The 6,262-nt window shown below is 42.6% G+C and overlaps 1 non-coding gene and 1 pseudogene across 1 annotated transcript; both read left to right on the forward strand.

Annotated features, from left to right (window-relative positions):
• Positions 1 to 3,030: 3,030 nt before the first annotated feature.
• LOC131513156 (small ribosomal subunit protein uS2-like) lies at positions 3,031 to 5,664 on the forward strand (annotated as a pseudogene).
• Positions 4,399 to 4,483, forward strand: TRNAQ-UUG (transfer RNA glutamine (anticodon UUG)). Its single transcript has one exon. It is a non-coding gene; the product is annotated as a tRNA-Gln (tRNA).
• Positions 5,665 to 6,262: the final 598 nt, after the last annotated feature.

The raw sequence follows: 6,262 nt of genomic DNA on the forward strand, positions 1-6,262 counted from the left end.
TTACAAACTTGGACTTGACTTTGTGGTCAAAAGGAGAAACATGAAAAGTTTCTGAGCAGGCTGGCGCCTGGGTGGCTCAGCTGGTTAAGTGTCTGACTCTTAATTTTGGCTCAGGTCATGACCTCACAGTTCAATTCATACAATCAAGCCCCACTGTCAGCACAGAGCCTGCTTAGGATTCTCTCTCTCTCTCTCTCTCTCTCTCTCTCTCTCTCAAAACAAATAAATAAACATAAAAAAAAACCCAAAAGCTTCTGAGCAGGGAAGTGGATCTCAATTTAGGGCATTAAATTGAGACACTGTACACAGGAAGGAAATCCTAAGGACACCTTCACATTTTAAAAAAGCACAGAGAAATATATTAGTACATAGGTACAGATGCCCTTCCTTTTCGTAGAGAACCTTGTGCTGTTACTTCCATTGGCTTCTCAGATCTTAAGCTAAAAGGGGATAAATCCTTGGTTGGTGGCATGGAGGGAACAACCAAAATGTAAACAGACCTGAAATCTACCCAGGTACGTGATCAAAAGCCAGGGGCTGAGATAGGCTTAGAGGATAGTGTTTACAGGGAGATAGGAGACCTCGGATCAGGAACAGTGGGGAAGAGTGGAGGGAAGAATATGTTAGACAGCAAGTGAGAGCTCAGCAAAATGAGTTGGAACCCTGGGTGTATAGTTCAGTGATATCTTAAGCATGATTGAATCAAAGTTTCTGGAAGAGGCAAAAATATTGTCAGCTATCTCCTTGATTATTTTGTAATAGCAGATGATCTCTTTAGTCCCTTCCCTCTTTTTACAGGCTAAAATGGAAAATCTTTTCTCATGCACAGAATGCTTTTATTTCTCTCTGTGTCTTTTAAGACTCGATTTTGCTAATACATTCTATCCAGCACTATAAAGCCGAGCTTGTTCTCATGACCATCCACTCTAATGAATGTGGGACAGATGAAGTAATAAGAACTTTGAAAGGGTGGTGATGGAAATAAGAGCATCTTTTTGTATTTTCCAGGAACTGTATGCACAAAGAAGCCTGCTCAAGCCAATAGAGTAAAAGCATTGGATAATTTGATTTCTGAGCAGAGATTAGATAATTGTCATGGATGGGACTTTGGGAAGGGTCACAGGAGATGAAGCATCATCCTGTTGAGATGGTCTTCAGGGAATATTGGGTGTACGTGAGTGTTATTTGGCTCCTGAGTCACAAAGCATGGGTTGTAGGGCTGGCCTTAGCCCAGGCTCCAGGAAAAATTATGTATTTATCCTTATAAATTGTGGTATTCAGTGTAACAATTGCCTTGATTTATGGCCACGCCTTCATGACCCCACTTTTGGAAATGGACTCCAAATCTGAGTTCCAAGCAGCTGTTTTATGTCTACCCACAGGAAGCCAATAAATAAATGATGTGGGGGTGGGTGAAATGGTTTGTGAATGCCCAAATCTGTTCTCTTGAACATGCATTTTTGTTTGAAAAAAGAGTTGATTAGTTTGTGTTTAAGTGAGGGCAAAAAACACTCTAATGTAAGAAAATCAAATGTGTAGATATCCCCTCTCCAATCACATGTGTGGCATTGATAAACTGTGGCTGTTGGTCTTTCCTTCCTTTGCTATCTTCTCATCTTCTCAGCTGCTATGATTTGAGAAGACTTAAACCCAGGCCTAATGCTGAATCATTTCTGGCTGGTGCTGTGCACAAGGGGTTTGGAAATAAGTCACATACCCAGACCCAAGTGCTAGGAACCAAGTGACTACATCCAGGCTCCCATGTTGACCACAAATTCTTCCCTTTAAGCCAGGTCTTGGATAACTACTACCCAGAACTAACCTGGGTACATGGGTGGCCCCACAGCCAAAGTTCTATGTTGGCCCTTCCCTGTATGTTGGCCCAAATCCCAGAGGTGAGCTATTACCCTGGTTTCCTCTCCTAAGTTCTTACTTCTTTCCCGATTACTTCTTACTTACTTTCTTCTCCTTCTAGAACTAGATTCCATCCATCCTTGTCCCTTCTTCCCACAAGCTGGGGTTTTCTGATGCCAGGTCATGGAATGATTATGCCATGGGACAGGGCACCTTTGTCTAATTGGACCCTCATATTGAGTCCTGTTGATTTAATTCAGTGTTTCTCAACAGGAGTGGAACCACCCCTGAGGGATGTATTGGAAACTCAAGGGGGCATTTTTGATTGCCACAATTATTGGGAGGGGCACTAGTGGCATTTAGTGAGAGGGAACCAAGGATGCTATTGTGCAATTGTGTGCAGCACAGGCACCTTAACCAAGAAATGTTGTGTGTCCCGTATAACCTTCAAAAGTCACACTGGACATTTGTGTGCAAAAATCTATTTATAATTGTCTGGATGTGGAATTCAGTCCCATTTTACTTGGAAATACAAGTTACTTTTGCATAGTTTTAATATACATGGAATTTTCCATACATGCCCTCTAAGCATTTTTAAAGAAAGAGAAGACTGTACTGTGTTTGGTTCAGAACTTTACCAGCAATAGTCATAATTTCAGAAAAGTATCTCACTGACAGTGACATCGTTCTTGGTATTTGAGTTGCCAACACACCTGTCTCTGTCTACATTTGTCTCTGCCACATTCACTGTGATCTCAAAGCAATGGACTACTTTATTCTATCTTCTAGTTAGTCATCCCCAAGCATTAATATACTCTAATACATATTAAAATTTTATTACAAAATATTCCTCTTCTAACAGTATTTTTCTTTATTTTTATAGTTAGGATGTTATATTAAAAATATGTATATAGGTGGTTTATTATCTGTGAATTTCTTTTCATAGTAGTAAATGGGACTTAACAAAACATTCATTTAAAATTAGGTCATTGGCTTTCTGCGCTACCCAGGGAGGGGTCTATAATGGCGTTGTTTTATGTTCCCATTGTAACTTAAAAGGAAACTTTCACAGTGTCTGGAGCCCTTGACGTCCTGCAAATGAAGGAGTAGGATGCCCTCAAATTCCTTGCAGCAGGAACCCAGTTAGGTGGTACCAACCTTGTGTTGGTATTCCAAATGGAACAGTACATCTACAAAAGGAAAAGTGATGGTACCTACATCATGAATCTGAAGAGAACTTGGGAGAAGCTTCTCTTGGCAGCTTGAGCCATTGTTGCCGTTGAAAACCTGGCTCAGGGGTGCCTGGGTGGCTCAGTCGGTTAAGCGTCTGACTTCAGCTCAGTTCATGAACTCACGGTTTGTGAGTTCGAGCCCCGTGTCAGTCTCTGTGCTGATAGCTTAGAGCCTGGATCTTGCTTCAGATTCTTTGTCTCCCTCTCTCTCTCTGCCCCTCCCCCACTCACACTCTGTGTCTCAAAAATAAACAAACATTTAAAAAAAAGAAAACCTGGGGCGCCTGGGTGGCGCAGTCGGTTAAGCGTCCGACTTCAGCCAGGTCACTATCTCACAGTCTGTGAGTTCGAGCCCCGCGTCAGGCTCTGGGCTGATGGCTCGGAGCCTGGAGCCTGTTTCCGATTCTGTGTCTCCCTCTCTCTCTGCCCCTCCCCCGTTCATGCTCTGTCTCTCTCTGTCCCAAAAATAAATAAAAAATAAAAATAAAAAATAAAAACGTTGGAAAAAAAATTTTTTTTAAAAAAAGAAAACCTGGCTCATGTCAGTGTCATATCATCCAGGAATACTGGCCAGCAAGCTGTGCTGAAGTTTGCTGCTGGAGCCACTCCTATTGCTGGCTGCTTCACTTCCAGAGCCTTCACTAACCAGATCCAGGCAGCCTTCTGGGAGCTGAGATTTCTCGTGGTTACTAATCCAAGGACTGACCACCAGCCTCTCAGAGAGGTGTCTTATGTTAACCTGCCTACCATTGTTCTGTGTAATAGAGACTGTCCTCTGTGCTATGTGGACATTGCCATCCCTTGCAATAACAAGGGAGCTCACTCAGTGGGTCTGAAAATTGATGCTGACCTGGGGAGTTCTGTGCATGTGTGACACCATTTCCCATGAACATCCAGGGAAGGTCATGCCTGATGTCTACTTATACAAAGACCCTGAAGAGATTGGAAAGGAAGAGCAGGCTGCTGCTAAAAAGGCTGTGACCGAAGAGGAATTTCAGGGTGAATGGACTACTCCAGCTCCTGAGTTTATGTGATTCAACTTGAAGTCACAGACTGGTCTGAGGGCATGCAAGTTTCCTCTGTCCCTATTCAGCAGTTCCCTACTGAAGACTGGAGCACTCAGTCTACCACTGAAGACTGGTCTGCAGCTCCCACTCCTCAGGCCACTGAGTGGGTAAGAATAACCACTGAGTGGTCTTAAGCTGGTCTTCCACAAAGGCCAATAAAATGAAATAAGGTTGATGGAAAAGAAACAGTTTCTTTAAAAAACAATTAGCTCATTGGCCTCATCAGATTAAGAATCCTTTGGGGCGCCTGGGTGGCTCAGTCGGTTGAGCGTCTGACTTTGGCTCAGGTCATGATCTCGTGGTCCTTGGGTTCGAGCCCCGCGTCAGGCTCTGTGCTGACGGCTCAGAGCCTGGAGCTTGTTTCAGATTCTGTGTCTCCCTCTTTCTCTGACCCTCCCCTGTTCATGCTCTCTGTCTCAAAAATAAATAAGTGTTAAAAAAAAAAATTAAAAAAAAAAAAGAATCCTTGACCTCAGTGGATATTGCGGCACTGTCTGTTGAAAGCAAGAAAAGACTGAAGATGAGGTCAGTGCCTTCCCAGGGGAAGGCTGTGGCTGCCTATCAAGGGGTCTCATAGGTAGTATCCCCTTGACCACCTTCCAAATTTTATTGTTTATGCTCATCAGGATCTCAGAAGTTTCCAGAATTCAAGGTCACTTGAATCAGGCAAAACCATAAGTTTACTCAATAGTCAACTTACAAATTTACAGTGGGAGACATTTCTTCCCAGGGACTGAAGGTCTTATGTCCACTGTCCAAGGCAGCCAATCCTAGGAACAAAATGAACATGAATGCTGAACAAAGAGTGCAAAGGGTACTGAAGAGAGATCAGAAGAGACACTCCAATCCCCCAGCAGAGCATACTTCTCCAGCAGCCACAAAGGGCAGGGTCTCTCCTCTGCACAGTGCTTGGGTTTTCACTTTCCGTAGCCCAAGTTGATTACTTCCCCTTCTGGCCACACCGCCATCCACTTTTCACCCAGTCTTCCTCCAGGCAGTGTACAATTCAATTGATTAAATATCCTCTGCTAAATGACCTTCACATCCTGGACTTGGCTTCCTCTGATTGCACCAAATCACCTATCTTGATTGGAGCTTTGTGAGGTCCACGCATTTTACAGTGTCTTGTTTTCCTCCCACAGATGACTAATCATATCCCCATTGTCTGTGAATTTTACTAGTTCAACTCAGAAGGTGACCTTATGTCCCTATCTCCAAATTCATGGAGAGGCAGGCTTCCCACTGTTGCGTCCATATCCTGGTGTCAGAAATGAGGGCTGAGGCTTTCTCAGAATCTTTTCCTGCTCTGCATTAGTCCCTCTAGCTGGGACAGTTTTTCTGATTCTTATCTCAACTTGATAAAGAATAGTCCTGCCTCACTCCAGCTTCCCACTGATCCCTCTGCCCCCAGCCACCCTAGGTGGCAAACTTCTATAATAGATCAAGCTGGAGGCCACCCAAATTATGATAGTAACTGATTATGGGTCAGAATAAATAATACAGGCATCAGGGTATTTGTGGGATTTTTGGATTTGGGTTTATGGTTTGTTGCTTTTGAATATAGAGTGATTTTTACTTACATAAACTGGTCAGATGGAATGATAAGCTGATTAACTGAACTGTTTAGTTAATTAAGAGATAGTATATATGAAATAGATGAACAATGATTCTCACAGAATTATTAATGAAATATGGTTAATTCAAAATCTAAATCAACTGTAGTTATTTTCTCATTTTTCAGAAGAGTTCAGGGAAGCATTCTTGCCCCTCTGCACCTTTCATGACTGTATTATGGACTGAAGTAATGTTTCCTCCAGCTTTTCATGTCACCCAAACCTTCTCAAGTCCCTATTAGTGTTCTCTGTATTCTTTCACTTTCCAGAGTTGAAACTTTAACTATTATATTTGCATCAGTAAGAACCTCACTTACTTATTTATTTATATTAAAGTTAGTTAACATACAGTGTAGTGTTATTGGTTTTAGGAGTAGAACCCAGCGATTCATCACTTACTTATAACATCCAATGCTCATTCCAGCAAGTGTCCTCCTTAATGCTGGTCACCCATTTAATCCATCTGCTCCCCCCTCCGGCAACCCTCAGTTTATTC

The sequence above is a fragment of the Neofelis nebulosa genome, chromosome 5 (assembly GCF_028018385.1).
Source record: "Neofelis nebulosa isolate mNeoNeb1 chromosome 5, mNeoNeb1.pri, whole genome shotgun sequence".
Taxonomy (NCBI): domain Eukaryota; kingdom Metazoa; phylum Chordata; class Mammalia; order Carnivora; family Felidae; genus Neofelis; species Neofelis nebulosa.